The 15,829-nt window shown below is 43.0% G+C and overlaps 2 long non-coding RNA genes across 2 annotated transcripts in view; one reads left to right on the top strand and one right to left on the bottom strand.

Annotated features, from left to right (window-relative positions):
- LOC135575647 (uncharacterized) overlaps positions 1–15,829 on the bottom strand; it is a 53,764-nt gene that overhangs the window by 2,568 nt on the left and 35,367 nt on the right. The gene's annotated exons all lie outside the window — the stretch shown is intronic.
- LOC135575649 (uncharacterized) overlaps positions 2,505–15,829 on the top strand; it is a 76,791-nt gene continuing 63,466 nt past the window's right edge. Inside the window, exon 1 of the long non-coding RNA XR_010466822.1 lies at positions 2,505–2,641. This is a non-coding gene — a long non-coding RNA (uncharacterized LOC135575649). The remainder of the gene's footprint in view (positions 2,642–15,829) is intronic.

Here is a 15,829-nt window from a genome sequence, read left to right as displayed (position 1 = left end):
CAACAAAAAAAAATAGTCTAAATGAAAAGGAAAAATCCATTAGGAAAAGCCAGCTGAGTGCTAAAAGGCCCCTAATCAGTGAAAAGTTTAAAGAGCACCGCTCTGAGAGAGGCTGCGGTGTCTTTCCAACACCTTCACAGCAATGTGTGAGGCTATGACATGTCAAAGTGAAGCCCCAAACACAGGCACTGTGCCAAAAGAACTGGTTTTGTTAGGGCTGAGGAGAACGTACATGTCCGGGTGGGTGGTGGGACCGAGTTGCTTATGTGGAAACAACTGCATCAGGGCAAATAACTGCAAACAAATTCATAAGATTTCCCCTTGCTGGTTACAGCACAGAGCCTTGGCTATTCTTCTCAGTCGAAAGTGAAATGAGAGAGGTTTATCTACAGCTCAGGATTATATCTTGACCAAAGCAGGAACTTAAAATTTAAGGGCCAACACAGTTTAAAGCAAGGGGATCTCAGCAAAGCCAGCTGGAGCTGAAAGGCAACGCTAGAAGAGGAGCTGGTGCTGTGGAAAAAGCAATGCCCTCAAAACTGTTGTCTTCCTTCATGTCTGGAACAAACAATTCAGCCAACAGCTGGAGAAAGTGGAGAATATAGTTCAAGCTAAAATGCAGCCATCCAAGGAACTTCTCTCAGCTGCTGATAGCAAAGTGAGGATTGTCTGTTCACTTAAGCTAACTGAGGTATCTAATGCTTCAGTCTCTGGGCAGAACCCCCTGTATTTCAGACCTCCCGCATCTAACATTTCACAAGTCCACCAAATAACAGATGTCAAAGCATCCTATAGAAGTCAACAGACTGCTCCTTTCAGCGCCCCTATGAAGAAGAAAGATGCATGTTTTTCTTTCAGGGAGCGATCAAAATATTTGTAATGGATCTGCTGCTCTCTGAACTGGTTTTTTGAAGTTTGATAGAAACAGGATTAGGTTTAGTCCCTTCTCCATCTTTTACAGTTTTTAATCCGGCATGTAAGGAAACTCAGGCACAATTTAGCCTCTAAAAAGTCCATATGCCACTCAAGTGTGTGTACATTGCAGTCCAACGGTGAGCACACAGGTCAGGAAAACACACTTTGGCTAACCCTATATTGCTAGCTCAGCCTTTTGTGTGCACTGTACAGGCTTGTCTTCAGCTCCAGGTCATCACACTGTATCCGCAGCCTAATTCACTGCCACAACATCCTTCAGGATCTGTGCTCTCTATAGCTCAGTTCATCTACGTAATATCCAAACATCATGGACATGATACACAATTTGCCACCATAGCAAGCACAGCAGTTTCCAGCTGCTGCAGGTGGAATATGCTCTCAGAAGGTGCTTTGGTTATTGAAACCAAAACATTTAATTTTCCACAGAAGAGGAAAAGGATTGGGTGAAGGGCTCGGACTGGTGGCACAGTGTACTGTTACAGCAAATGTGATCTCTCTGCTGCTCAAGATGAAGAACAGGTAAACAAATGTGACTACTGGAAGCAGAGGCAAAATGGAGACATGGAAGAGAAGGGTGTTTTGATACAACACTTTGAGCTGTTCTTTATCTTTCACATAAGCTGTGTAGATCTCACTCTGTAAAGCATTCTAACACATCTAAAAAAGTGTCAATAATTTCAATTGTGCTGGGTTTCATATAGAGCCATACAAGATGTAGAATTCCCATTATGAAGAGGCTTTCAAAGTCCAGGGTTGTTCTGAGTGGGAACAACCTTGCTTCCTCCTCCCATCTCTTTGGAAACTTACAAGTCTCACGTTGTATTTTAAATGCCTTAGTGTCAACTTTTAAGAATTTGCATTTATATGGAAAAGCAGAAAGGAATTTTGGTGCTCTTAGAAGTCTTCCCATAACTCCAATTTTATTACAGAATAAAATTATAGTGAAACATCCAAAACTGGGAAAGCCATGGAATTTTAGAGAAGTATGTATCACACATTGAACGTTTAATCACTAGACACTAGATGAGATCCATACAGCTGGGAATGATTCAAGTACAAAGACCACAACATAAACTGAGTTTTCCTTCAAGCAATTAGAAAAATAAACTGATAGGGAAGAATGAAAACAGCTGTGTTCTGCACCTTTTATCATCTATAACAGAGCTGTAGAAAGCCCCATTACCCTCACATGTGGGCAGAAGCAGCAGGTAGAGGATGAAACACCTTTGAATCAAGTGATTGTACTTTTTGGAACAGCTTCCCTTCCAGCCACAAAAATCCGAAATATCCAGCACACCTGTTGGAGCAGAAACATCATGCAACATGGGCTTTCCCAGGAAATCCTGTACTGGTGACAGTGTATAGACATGTTGCTATAGTAAGACATCCCTATCTGGGCAAGGCTCAACCCACTTCAATTATCTCCTTGACAGAAGCCTTGATTAATTGAGGATTTCCACGTGGCTCTGCTGTCAGCCAGTCCAGAGGTCTTTTGTGCTGACCAATCCCAAACAGCCTTTCAGGTATATATACGCACACAGCTGCCCCCACTTTCCCTAGCTATATGAGGCCTTGATGTTTAGGCTTTGGGGTGTATTTTTGCATGTGTTTGTTTTTTTAAAAAGCTGTTTGGGCTTTCTAAGTAGCCCCCAGTTAAGGAACTACTACTAATCTCCAGAAGTTTCCAGCTGCAGTAGCGTGCAAGGTAAGAAGGATTTTCTTGTGCTGATAAACTTTTCATGAACGTATTGCTATGGTTGTATTTTTTTTTGCTGTTCTACATGGTGATTTGGTTAGTTGTGGTGTTTGTTTTTTCTTTTTAGAAGGATATGTGCCAGTCAAGGATGTAACAGACTTGCTTTCTCATAGGGAGTTGTACAAGGATTGTAAAACCATACCTGTATGTTAACTGTTTTCTCCTGGTTAGGTGACCCATTTGGTTTGGACAACTACTGTGTACTTCTTAGCAGTCTTTCCTGACGTAAAACCACATGTCTGATAGAAAAGCCTTAAGCTCGTGTAGGCTTATAGAAGCAGTACTTGCTCATGAATATGTGGAAGTAAACAGCTCCTGTGCCCTCTGTATTGTTTTGCCTACAAAGGTACTTGCGTATCTCATGGGTTGATAAATAGAATAGTCTTGGAATCCTCTCCCTGAACTCTGATGGAGCAGTTGAGACTAAAACTGAAGGTAGAGTGGAGCCAGCCTTCTGTTTGCCAGCTGCCTACCCTTGTACTCCAATGCTATTATTTAAGAGTTTTTGCAGGCTTTCTGCCTGGGATTGTGGCTGCTGCTCCTGCAGGTTTGTCCAAAGTACAGAAGGCTATAGCACAGCACAGTGTGCAGAGGTTCTGCCACAGCTCATGAGTCCTGGCACCTTACATTTGGACTCTGTGAAAAACATGTCTTGGTGAAGGCTGGTCACTAGGGCTACCCATGGAAGAGTGTTTGGGGCTGTCTCCTGGCAAGCTACTGGTTTTTTACCTTGTGTTGTCTGTTTCTAGGACACATATTCATTCTAGCTAGGTTGCAATTCTTTGACTTAAGTTTGGTCTGAATTTGGTTAGGTTAGCTTTGAATTTGACTCTAAGTGTGGTCAGATTTCAAGCTGTGTTGCATTTTTTTATAGCAGGCTGTAGTAACTGCTTATATTCCTCCAGAAGGAACTTAAAAAATATTTTATACTATCTATATTCTGCTCAGCAGATATTACTCTAACTTTCATATGGAAAAATAATCAGGTCCCCTGACTGGACCTCTTAAGAATGAGGCATCTACCCTCTAAATGGTAAGTGTTCTGCAGCTCTTTACAGCCCATCTAGTCAGGGTACTGAACGCAATCTAAGATCAGAATTGAAGCACCTGATCATCATTCTCTAATACAGCAATAACCTCTCCCTAAAAGAGAAACTGAAACACAGAAAATGGAATTGACTTGTCAAGAGTTGCTCAGGAAGTTTAGAAAGCCTAACTGGCAGTGCTGACCTAAGTTTTGATTCACACGCCTATACTTTTGGGTACCTTTCCCTGCCCTTTCTTTATCTTCACCTGTAAAAGAAAAAATAAATCAGCTTTGGAGACAAGTATTTGTTGTTCATCTTCCATGGACTGAAATTTGAGTCCGGAAAAAACTTGCTGCCAAGTACTTGCTAAAGAACTGGTGGTGCTTTTAATGACAGCAGTGCTACCTGTATGGCAAGGAGACAAGAGTGAGAGAGGCCAACCGTAAATGCCATGGCAGGAAGCCTTCTGTCCTATTTGACATCTATCCTGTAGTCCCACCCTGCTTTCAAGTGCCAAGTACAGTCCCTCTAGTAACCAGAAATCTGTGAAGCACTTGGCATTCTGAAATGCTTTAGAGATGCACTGAAAACCATATGGAGGGATGTATAAAAGGAGAAATAAATAGATCTTATGCACAATTGATGGTGAAGCTTAGGGTGGGAAAAGAGATAGAAAAGTATGTGCTATCATTTTCTGGTTTTTGGTTGTTTGTTGGGTTTTTTTTTTGTCTTCCAAGTTTTTCATCATGAAGTGTTAGTGTAGTTAGTCATGACCTGTCTCTGACTAGGAGCAAGGTTTTGCATTTCCTCGCCAGCCGGGAGGGAACAGTCACGGTGCTACCACCACCAGCCCTGCAGCAAGCGCTCTCCTGCCAAGCTCAGATGAGGATCTGTCACTTTGCAGAAGGTCTCTCCTGTCCCTTGGGCAGCAAGAGTCTGGGAGACGGAACAATTTGTGACTCATGTACATCTTTGGAAGACCGAGGGTCATAAAAGCCATTCTAAATGGGTGCTTTACTGACAGTGCTCACCTTTAATGGACTTTTTGTGAAGTTACAGCTCGGCTTTTAGGCCCTTTTTGCAATTCATCACTTAATCCATACATGCTACCTTGGCCAAGAGTCGGACAATGGGGCCCACTGTGTCTGGTTTTGTTATGGAGCAGCCAGAGTGGCTTTTAACGAAAACAATGTATCTGAAGGAGAAAAATGTAATCACCTTGAATTCCCAACTGATTCAACTTAAGGCAGCTTTGCAGACACTGGTATGTGCAATCAATGAAATCAAAATTGAAGCCACATAAGTATGGCAGAAAGGAGTAAGAATGTATATGCCTTTGCATGTATAAAATATGGGGGGAGAAAATGTGCAGGGAAGAAGGAAACAACTATACACAGAGCTAGGTCTGGAAAAAGACTATTTTCCTGGGATATATTTCATGATTAAATATTAATATAGGGTATACTAGATTGGCAAGGAAGTTAGATGGGCCCCCAACTTATTTCAGGGCTGTGTAAAGCACCTTTCAAAAATCATGTGTCTTCTGGGACAGATCAATCCCACAATCCATTTGTCAGTTCCCTTTAGGAACTGGAAGTGAAAAGAGGGTAAAACTGATCCCCCCAACAGCTTTTGAATGGTGCTGCACAAAGGTTACATGGAAACATGTGAGCCCAGGGTGCCTTGGTGGCAAAAAGGAGCAGTCCAAACCCTGCTGAGACTTAAAACAAATCTAACTTGCCTAACTCTCCTGCTAAAGAACACTCAGACAAATGGAAAAGGTGTATATAAACACTTATTTGGAGGAAAGGGGAAGGATTCATTCTCTAGGCACCAAGAAAAGGTGCAACTTGCTTTCTGGCACTGCTGTCAATCTTGAGAGGGGGCAGAACCTCACTGAAATCTGCTTGTGATCCCACACATGCTTCCTCCTGCCAGGGTGCTGGCTGCTGTGGAACCAGTAGGAGCAGGGACACCTGGTACAGGGAAGGACTGGGCTCCAGTAGTAGAGGAGTACCTGTACTACCACCTTTTGGCTCAAGAAGCCAGGGAACTAGCCACTTCAAGGTGGGGCACTCAAGACCACCTTTGGCAAGGGTAGTCTTTGTTTTCCGAAAACCTGAACTGTCAAATTAAGATTATTTTTGTTTTAATGAGATGACATTTTTGGCTTAGGTTCCAGTATGGCTTTCCAGGTTAGCTTAACATCTCTGGAGGCTTCTAGAAGCAATTCAGAAGATGAAAGTCAAGCCTCTCAAATGCCAGTAGGGAACACTATACCTTTCTGTGAAATTTATCCCACTCTAATTTGGCTCTAGGTACCTAAAACCACAAATTTGGCAACCAAATAATTAGGTGGCTAGTCCAATACTTTATAGAGTAGCAACCATCAGCCTCAGTTAATTTTCTTTCAACAGTTGATCCCTTTCTACACTGTTATTCCACCCGCCTCCTGATCTTATCAGGCTTTCAGTCTTCCAAAGGCTCTCTCCTAAAAAGGGAAACAGGACACACTCCCCTCCTGAACACAAATGTGTAACAGAAACCAAAGCAGGTAACAAGAATTCAGCAACAGTGACAGTTGCCTGCTGAGACTGAAGCCCGAAGACTGTGTGCAGTCGGGCTGCTGAAGCACTAGTTCCATTTGCTTTTTGTCTCGCAGCCCCCCACACCTGCCTGCCATTTAGCTGCCTCTGAAGGCCGGCCAAGGGACATCAGATCAAATAATAAAAGCCACATTGAAGGAGTGTTTCAGCTGAAACAGTATGAGTGGAGGTGAGATGGGGATTGGAAAAGGTTCCCTATAAAAGAGCCCACACATACATGCGAGAAGGTCATTAACTTGTGCCTTGTGCTATCTTTGCAGTCTCCGCTCCCTCTCTCTCAATTATTACATCAGAAGGAAATGAGAGAGCACTTTGCCAAATACTAATGGACTTGATGTTTTCATAATCTCAAGTGCACAACAATCAGAGCTGTTTATTTTCCAAAGAAGATGGGAACCAGGGGAGGAGGCTGAAGACTGCAAAGAGGTTCCAGAAAGCTCAAGCCAGTTCTATATTCATCTCTTGCTCCATCTTTAGCTGCCAGGCTGATATTTATCTGAATCATTCACTAGATCAGGCCTTGTGCTTCCACAGGAATGTGTCAAAAGCCTGTAGAACTATACTAAGAGGCCTTGGAGAAACTGTAATATTGTTCTGTTAAGTCATCTGTGCCAGTCTGTTAAGGAGAGGAAAAAAAAACCCTTACAGAGGTGGGCTGACTGAAAAACAAGCATCTAGGAACACTTGCAGTTACAGCTCAAACACTTATTTCTGGGGAAAAAGGTGATACGAGTAGTGAGATGCTGTCCTGTAGCCAGTGTTCCCGAGCTATTCACTATATAGCAACTGACAGTATGTGCCCAAGTTTACAAAACACTTTAGAATCCCACTGCAGCTTGAATTAAGAAGCTTTAGTCTGCTTTTTGTACGTCTGAATGTAGTGATACTGTCACATGTTTATTCCTGAAAAGCAGCAAGAACCATTCCTGGATAAATGTGGTCCTGAGGAAACGGGAGGATATGACTGATCTGACAGGAGGGTCTCCGTAGCAGCATGGAGGAGTCAATTCTGTTTCCAGTTGTCAGTATCCAGCTTCCCCAGAATCTGAGAGCTGAAGCCTGCGTGAAATCCCAGGTCTTGTTTACAGAGGGAGCCTAATAGGATACTTGTACATCCTCAAATCTATGCTGGTGTACACACACTGAAGTTCCCCCAAAGTCAGCTCAGACTTGTGAGGCTTCCGAGCCACTGTAGTCACCAGGCTGTTCTATTTAGTGGACTTACAGAGAGAATTCTAGTCCCCTGGCTGGTGAGTGACTTGGGGGAGCTATGGGAGGCATTCGCTTTTACTAGGAGGATGAAGGACAGTTCATCCTTTTCCTTGCTGCTTAGACTTTAGAAGTTCTGCCTTTGACAGGGGCCTTAGGTTCTCATTCCCCATTAGAATGTAAGACACCAGTAAAGGGAATGCACACACAGGGGCTCCTATGCAAATGACTTACCCAATCTTCTAAGGATCCCCCAACAGTATCTAACATTCTCATACATTACCTTTCAAAGGTCATGACTAGAACAAAGGCTTTACATAATTTAGGAGAGTCTTTGGGCTGAACTGGGACTTAACAACTTTCCTGGCATGTATTTATACCTACAATCAGCTCTCAGCAACTGACTGTTCATGTATACATGCACATGTTTGGGGCCTGGGACAATTCTGCATCAGGTCAAGAAGGAATAGGGCTCTTCATTACCACTGCTCAAGTATTTTTCCCCACTATCTTAGCAGATTGCAGCTGTCTTGTACAGAAAAGAGCTCATTCTTATATCCTACAAATTTGGTATCTGTTGTATGCAAAATCAGCAAGTTTTTCTGACAGTAAAACACAGGATTGCCCTGTCTGCTTCTCTAAAGACTGAATAAAACAGACTTCTAGTAGGGACAAAGTTCTCATATTAATATCTAAAGGAAAAGGCTATTTATAAATGGTGAATGTGAGCATCGGATGAGGCAGAGGCAGCCGGTGCTGCTGCTCAGGCACAGCAGCTGCTGCGGGGAGTCACCGGGAGGTGTCGCTGCAGCCCCAGGGCTGGGGAGCAGGAGGGTCCCCGCAAACCGCCACTGCCTGTCGCGGTGTCACATAGGGCTCTGCCCCCGCTGCAGCGGTGCCTTTTGCCCACACTTGAAAAACTGGTGTCTAAAATGGGATCTATGGGACAACTGAGTTTCCAAGGTTAGACCTAGACCTGGGGTGCACCTCTGCGACAGCCGCTGACAGCAACAAGTTGAAGCTCCCTGTGCAGATCTTTCATTTGCATGCTCAGAGTTGTTTGTGCATGTGAGGTTTTACCTGTCAGCCTGTAGGCCAGGGCTGAAGGTGTGGGTCTGTGCCTGCGGACTGCTGAACCTGCTGCCAGCCGGGATGCCTTCTGTCCTGCATCCTTTGTATTGAAGCCTAATAAATGTCCAAATACAGAGGGATTTTGGATTCAGTCTGACAAAGGATTGAGATTTTGTATGCAGAAGAGATCTTGCAAAGATCTGCTGAAGCAGACACAAATGTAAAGAACACTTTCACTGAGGACATAGTTGTCTTGGAATCATGAGATTGCACCGTGAGAGTGGGAGTCAGTACTGGGCATCTTGTGGACTGTGTCAGCAACTCCATGATTTTCAAGTGTTGTGAGTGCCATTAAACTTTAATAAGAAATTTAAGTAGCACTTGGTTTTGTTGCTATCAATGGTATAATTTTGTTGTACTTGAAAATACAGCATCTAGTACAATGGCTTCTCAGGTCTTTCTGGTATTGTGGTATTTTCAGAATGTAAACTGGGCAACAGTGGATAATCTAGGGCAGAGGTGAGTTATAACCATTCACATCAAATTCAGAATCCACCAAAGATGTATAACATGGGGCAATCACTCAGGTTCTTTGAGGCAGATACTTGAAAAGTATCCAAACCACATCATGATTGGAAAATCCGTTCTCCAAGAGAAAAGAGACAGCGATGTTTTGTGGCCCATGTGGATCCTCCCTGTGGCATTCACTTGTGTACTCCGTATTAGAAACTCAGGGAAATTTCTAATTCAATGAAATGGACCGTCTCCTGCTCCTTGGTGGAGTGTTCCTTCAATTATAACCAATGGTTTCTCAACAATTCCCACCAAAAAAAAGTGTGTTAATGAAAAGGAGAGGCAGATGGCATCACTGAGGGCTGGGCCACATGGGCAGCAGCTATACGAGCACATATACCCCGAGAGCTGGTCCCACACGACACCTGCTCCTGGTCCGCAGCCCTGTTGTACTCTTCTCTCCCTTGTTCTTCTCTCGAGCAGCCTCCCCGAGGTTATACCTGGTTTTCCTATCATTCTGTAACAACTCATTTCAGTCCTAGACACCTGCTGGTGGCCCCACTGAGACATCAAAGCACCTTGTTTACTGTTTTCAGATTCCTTCTCCTAAGTATTTCTGGATACAACATTTAGGAGTTCCCCTCCTAGGGGTTTTGCTTGCATTTTATGCTGAGATTTCTGTTAACTTTGCCCCCCTTTTTTCCTCCCTTAAGAATTTAAGTACATAGCTCAGGTAGGTACTTGCCTCACTTTAAGCAGTGGCCAACGGCTATTTAATGGTTTGGGTTTATACAAATCGTGCTGCCTGCCTGCCTAAGGAGCTAAGTACCTGCGATACATGGTAAAAGCACAAATTCTTTAGTTAAAATAGGTTTGTGTTTAAAACAAACTAATGTACACCCAGTACTTTCCTCAATGATGACCAGACCAAAGCTGGCCAGACCAAATCAGCCAGATCCCAACTGTCAAAACCTTCCTTCTCCTTTGGGCAACTGTCCTGAACAGAGTGTGGGGTGGGGGAGAAAGTGTGGAGGGTGTCAGCTTCTAGGTTAACAGTTTTTGGAGTCAACAGTAAGGGATAGGAGTAGTGGTGTGGTTCCAAGCTTTTCTGTTTACAGCTACTTTAGAGCATAGTGAGTTTTTTTTTAATGTGTTAGAATTTTCTTACTGAATCTTTGCATGGCTGGAGTACTTGAATTCCTGAAATAGTACCAAGTGATTACTGCCCCTTCACTTGGGACAGTTATGTAGCTTTTCCTTGCTGGAACTTTTATACATTGCATCCTCTCCATTATAAGCATGGCGGGGGAAGATGCCCTAGAAATGGATGAAGTACACGTGTTTCAATGCTGGTAACAAAAGGAAGTTAACATTTGCAACCAACAAATGTAATTTCTCTTGGCGTTATATTATTCTCTCACCACTTGATGGTCAAGTATCTGATACTGATAAAAGTCTGGTTTTACCATATTGTCAGGCATTGCAGGATTCTTCTTTTCGGCATGTGTGTACCTCAGTTAAAAGTGCCCAATCTACTTGCTGGGGCTCCCCATGCTGTCTTCTGTAGTTCTGCTTGTGGTCCTTCTGCATCACAGGACTAGATACAAGCCTGTGTCTGTTAAGAGCCCCAGGGAAAGAAGGGCTGATGCAGCTGTGGGACATTGAAGTTGTTCTCATAGACTGCTCCTGACTAGAAAACGGAAGGTAGGATGCCTTAGAACAGGAATGGCCTATTAAAGGGGTGTCAAACTCATTTTCACTATTCCTACATTTATACAGTCCTAAAATTGCATTCAGCCCTTTGAAGGCAACCATGAGGCTGATGTGGCCCCTGAGTTTGACACCCCATGCTTATTAGGCAATCATTCTCACAGGAGGGGAGAAAATATTTGAAAACATTAGCCCTTCCCCTGCAAACTTAGTATCTTGATGGTTTTTATGTCTGTTTTTGACACTACAATTGTGGGTTAATAAGACCCACAGACTGTGGCTCCCCTTAGAAAGTATGAGTAGAAATGGGGTAGAGTGGCATTGGGAGCTAACCATTTAAAAGAAAAAAGTGTAATGGAAGACATGTAGGTAAATATTCTGCAGCCTTGTGACAGCTTTGGAACAATGTTGTCCAGCTGCAGCATCACCCAATAGAAAAATATCTGAAGGTCACATTTTCAGCTTTCCCAGAGCACTTGAATCTAGGGCAAGTGTTATGGGGACAGATCCAGGTCTGCTGCTCTGTGTGGCATTCTTCTTTTTGTGCATCACCATGGTAAACAGTTAGGGTTGCCAGGAGCTGGGATGCATTGTTTGTCTCACTCCCTCATCTGCTCTCCCCCTCCTTCATCAAATGCTTTCTCGGTGATTAGTTACTGAGTAGAAGGGGCTCCAGTTACCATGCAGCCTGCCATCTCTCCTCATTTTATTGGAACTAATATCCCACCTGCAATGATAAGGTTTAAACTTGTTTAATCTCCCAGCTTAGTTGTGGCGTTTTAATATTTTTAAAATGGTTGTTTCAGAAAAAGGGGGATTTAAACAGGTTTTGAATAAATAATAAAAGCCCTTCTCACAGGTTGCAATGCAGGCTGGGAGGCATGAACCATTTTCATCAGGTCAGATTTCACGTTGGGTTATCCCAAGGTGGCCTGACATTGTGGCTACGGATTTACAATGAAACAGTCAGATGCAAAGCAGTTTATGGAGGAGAAACTGCTTTAATAATGCATTTCCTGCTCAGCAAACAGCAGATACAATGACATTCATGGGGAATAGGAAAGGGAACAAAATCTCTCAGAAAAGGAACCTGTTTGTCCCCGGAGTTTAATAACTTTTTTGTTCCTACAATGTATTTGGGGAGATAAAGGCTGACCTGAGAGACATCAGAATGCACAGCGTTCAGGTGAGAAATAAGAGAAAGGTTTCTAACATCTTGGGCCTGGTAAGCTGAAGCCCCACCTGCCTTGTTTCAAATTTAAGGGAAGGGAAATAGGTTCTCATTTCATGGTGAAATTTCACTGGCATAAACATTAAGAGTCTCCCTGTGGAATAGGCTGGATAAAGTACATCATGCTGACTTGTAGAACACCTTAGTTTGTCTCCCACTCCTTGTGTCTTGGAGCAGGAATGCTGTGGTCAGCCTCCAGAGCAGGACTGCTTGTGACTTCTCTGAGCCAAATCAAAGCCACAATACCAGATATTCATAAGAGTCTTGGCCTCTCGGTTCAAGCCATCAGTAGGCACTACAGGCTTACAGAAGCATGTGTGCATCACCGGGGTTGTAAAGCCTGTAAAACTAGGTAAGACTTTTATAGCTTTGTTTAAGACAGTTTTTGCTTCTCCTACATATTTAGGCACAACTTGTGTTGAAATCCGAGTCAAGCACAGTGAATGAAGTAGAGGAGGTCTACCTTTTTTTTTGTTTTAAAGGCAAAAGCCTGCCAGAAAGCAGCCAACTGATCTATCGCTCAGTTTCAGAAGAGCCCAAGCAGCACCAGCTGGATGACCTTAGAGCAGTGCATGTCTTTTCTTACAGTCCCAGAAAAGACAAGATGGGCATCGAGCTGTTATAATGTTTATATTTCTCTTCTGGCAAAAAAGCCCTGTCAAAGAATGATTCTGTGTCCTGTTTCTAACTCACAGCAGAAAGGAACTTGGCTGCAGTCAGCTTCCAGTGAAGGAAGAACCATCATGCCTCAAAGATGGATCTTGCCAGGCACAGAGCTTATTCTTGCATAGATGAGTTTGAAAGTGCAACTCATACAAACAAAACCAGCCATAACTAGATTACTTAGCCATGTCACCCCACATGGCCTCCTCACCAATCTGGTTAAGAAGAGGTGGACACATAAGTCACTTAGGGTAGCAACGAGGGCAGCAGAGAGGATAAAATTTTCATTGGTGTGTAAACCTCTCTCTTACATAGCTAAAATACCTCTGAGCTCCTCCAGGAAGCTTTTATGGACAAACCAGCAAATAAGAGCAATTTACTTCACAGTGTATAATCGTATTTCCAGTATTCCTACCTATTCAACACAAACAACCATAGGGCAAAAACATGTGAAACCCAGATGAGATTAGATAAATCGATAACACAACAAACCACTGCCTCCATTACACCTTCTATTTGAGGGAAAATAGGCTGTTTCAGCCTGATTTCAAAATCCCTACTCTAGTTTTGCATTGTCTTGAAGTACTATCCCTATCTTTTTTAGCAATGCCACAGAAGTCAAGTACTGACTTGCTACATATACTGTTAAGTTTGTGAAAAGCCCTGTGGGCAGGACCTAAATACCCTGAACTGCAGTTGTCTGCCTTGACATAAAAGCATCCTTCCTCACCAAAACCAAACAAAACCCACTCCTAAATTCTTTCTGGAGATGATGTGGTATTGCAGGCTGAAGGGGATGTGTAAAACAGGAAAGCTTTTTAAAAGGAAGAGTAGGATAACAGGGAAACTGGGACCCATTTGTCTACTAAAATGAAGGTAGGGAAGAGCTGAACAGAATATGCCAATGAAAAGATAGGTACATCACTTTGAGGATCAAAAAAAGGGGGAGGGAGGGCAAGCAGGCTTAAAGCATCGATATTAAAGTGGAACTTGAACTGCAGGACAACCAAACATCGTTCCATGGGTTCAGAGTATTGGGGAACTCTCTATATATTTAATTATCTCATATCTATGGAAGAAGCCAACTTTTTCATCATATATGATGGCAAGATGTATTAGTCTGAACATGCAATCCTTGAAGAATGTTTAGGTTTTTGTTTAAATCAATCCCTGATACGGCTGCTGCTCAATTTTGTAACACAAACATCATCACTGTAAGACAGCCATAAGTGAATCTTGCTTCAAATGCCTGTGATGTTCACATGTGTTTGTTTTCATGGGGATAATTTGGTCTTGACTTTACCAGGCAGGGGTTGTGTGAGAAGGACCTGTGTGCACAACACAGTTGGCTAATAAGGGAAGGTATGTGGCAATTCCACTTTCTGGAAACATACAGGGACTTGTCTATGTATGTCAAACCCCTAAATACGGGAGTGTTCTTGCAGGGCTGGTGGGAGGTTATCTGTGCATCTGTCACTGTTTAGACACCACCACCCCTGAGTAAGCAAGAGATGGACAGAGAAATGGATGGAGAATTGATTTGTCCAGTATGTCACATGCCACTGCCAGGATGAGAAATGCAATTCCACTCTGATCCTCTTCTCTCTGGTGCTGAGTGTCTTTCTTATTAGGCTGTGGGGGGGATGCTCTATGTCCCATGTAGAGTAAATAAGCAAGAAGTACCACTGAATAACTTGTGTGTCGCACCAGCAGGAGCTGAAATTTGTTTGGGTGGTGTTTTCTTTCTGGTTGAGAGTGAAAAATCTGATGGATGCAGATCTAGATACAGAAAACAGGGCTCATTTAAACTTGCAGAAACTGTAATCTGCACAAGTGGGTCTAGAATGCTACCAGTCTGGTTTGCAAACAATTTAGCCAAGGAGCCAGCAACTAAACATGACTTAAAACAGGAATGAAGAAAACCCAATGGAAACAGCCATTTGTGAAGCAATAATTACTTCTTGTTTAAGTGGAAGGTCATTGAAGGAAAGTAGTGTCTAGAATTTGAAAAGTTGCAAGTTCTGTTCAGTGAAAAACTATTGCAGGGTTGGTTGTTTCTTTGGAAGCAAATCTGACTTAGGGGGGTATGTAGTCACAGGCTTGGGTTCTACTGGTTAACTGCTTGTGGGGTAGCAGTATAGACTGAATCACTGAAATAGCTGCCTGTAGAGGTTACTTTGAGCCAAAAAAAAAACATACTTCAGCTGACCAGCCCTGTGAGTCATTGTGCTGCTCTAACAGGGAATTTCTAGCAGTTCAGGTAAGTAGCCAGGAGCAATGGGATGGGGGAAGTTAGGGCAAGAACTGCTTCGGAGGAGTTTGCTGATTGAAGGATATTGTGGACAGACCCTTCTAATTTTTAGGGATTTGATCTGTGTAAATCCTACTTACAAAAGTCTTGTTGACTTCAAACAATCCCCAAGAATGCCATTTGTAATGAAAACAAAGACTTAAGCTTCTGCATTAGAAGAGCACTTTTGTCTGCAGACTCCGTATTTAGAAACATATTAGAAGCTAAACTATATCTTTTCCAGATAAAACTAACCCATTGCCCTATCTGTCACAGGATCTGCAGTATATTTGTGAAGAGAACAGCTAGCTTCTCCCTGCCAGCCCCCGGTGTCCTCAGGTGCAGGACACACACATAATTTGCTCTTGTACCTCAATCAGTGAGCAAGCAGAAAAATAGAGGAAATTAATTTCTCTCGTTCCTTTTCCCTCTGTCCTATTTTTTTACAAGAGCCTTTTAAAAATGTTGCTTACTATATGATTATGCACAGCAGGGGTTTGTAACAACCTCATCTTAACTCAACTACCTCTGCCCTTGCTGTGGAATGATTGGTTGCCTTGGCAATCTTCTGCATGTGGTGCTCAGGAGCTGCAATTATAGAGCTCTTCTCGGTAGTGATCCTCTTAGTTCCTTTTCTTAGAAGTTCATGATGAGGAGAAAGAAAAAGATACATATAATGGGTTTTATTGCTCCAGCCTTCTGTTTCCCTCATCCCTGAAGGAAGCAGATCTGCACTATCCAAACCTGTTTGCTCTGCAGAAAGGAGTAAAACCTCCTGTTTGTGTGGGATGCAGCACCATGTTAGCTGAATGTCAG

This window comes from Columba livia, chromosome 17 (assembly GCF_036013475.1).
Source record: "Columba livia isolate bColLiv1 breed racing homer chromosome 17, bColLiv1.pat.W.v2, whole genome shotgun sequence".
NCBI lineage: Eukaryota > Metazoa > Chordata > Aves > Columbiformes > Columbidae > Columba > Columba livia.
This window is presented reverse-complemented; position numbering and strand designations above follow the sequence as displayed.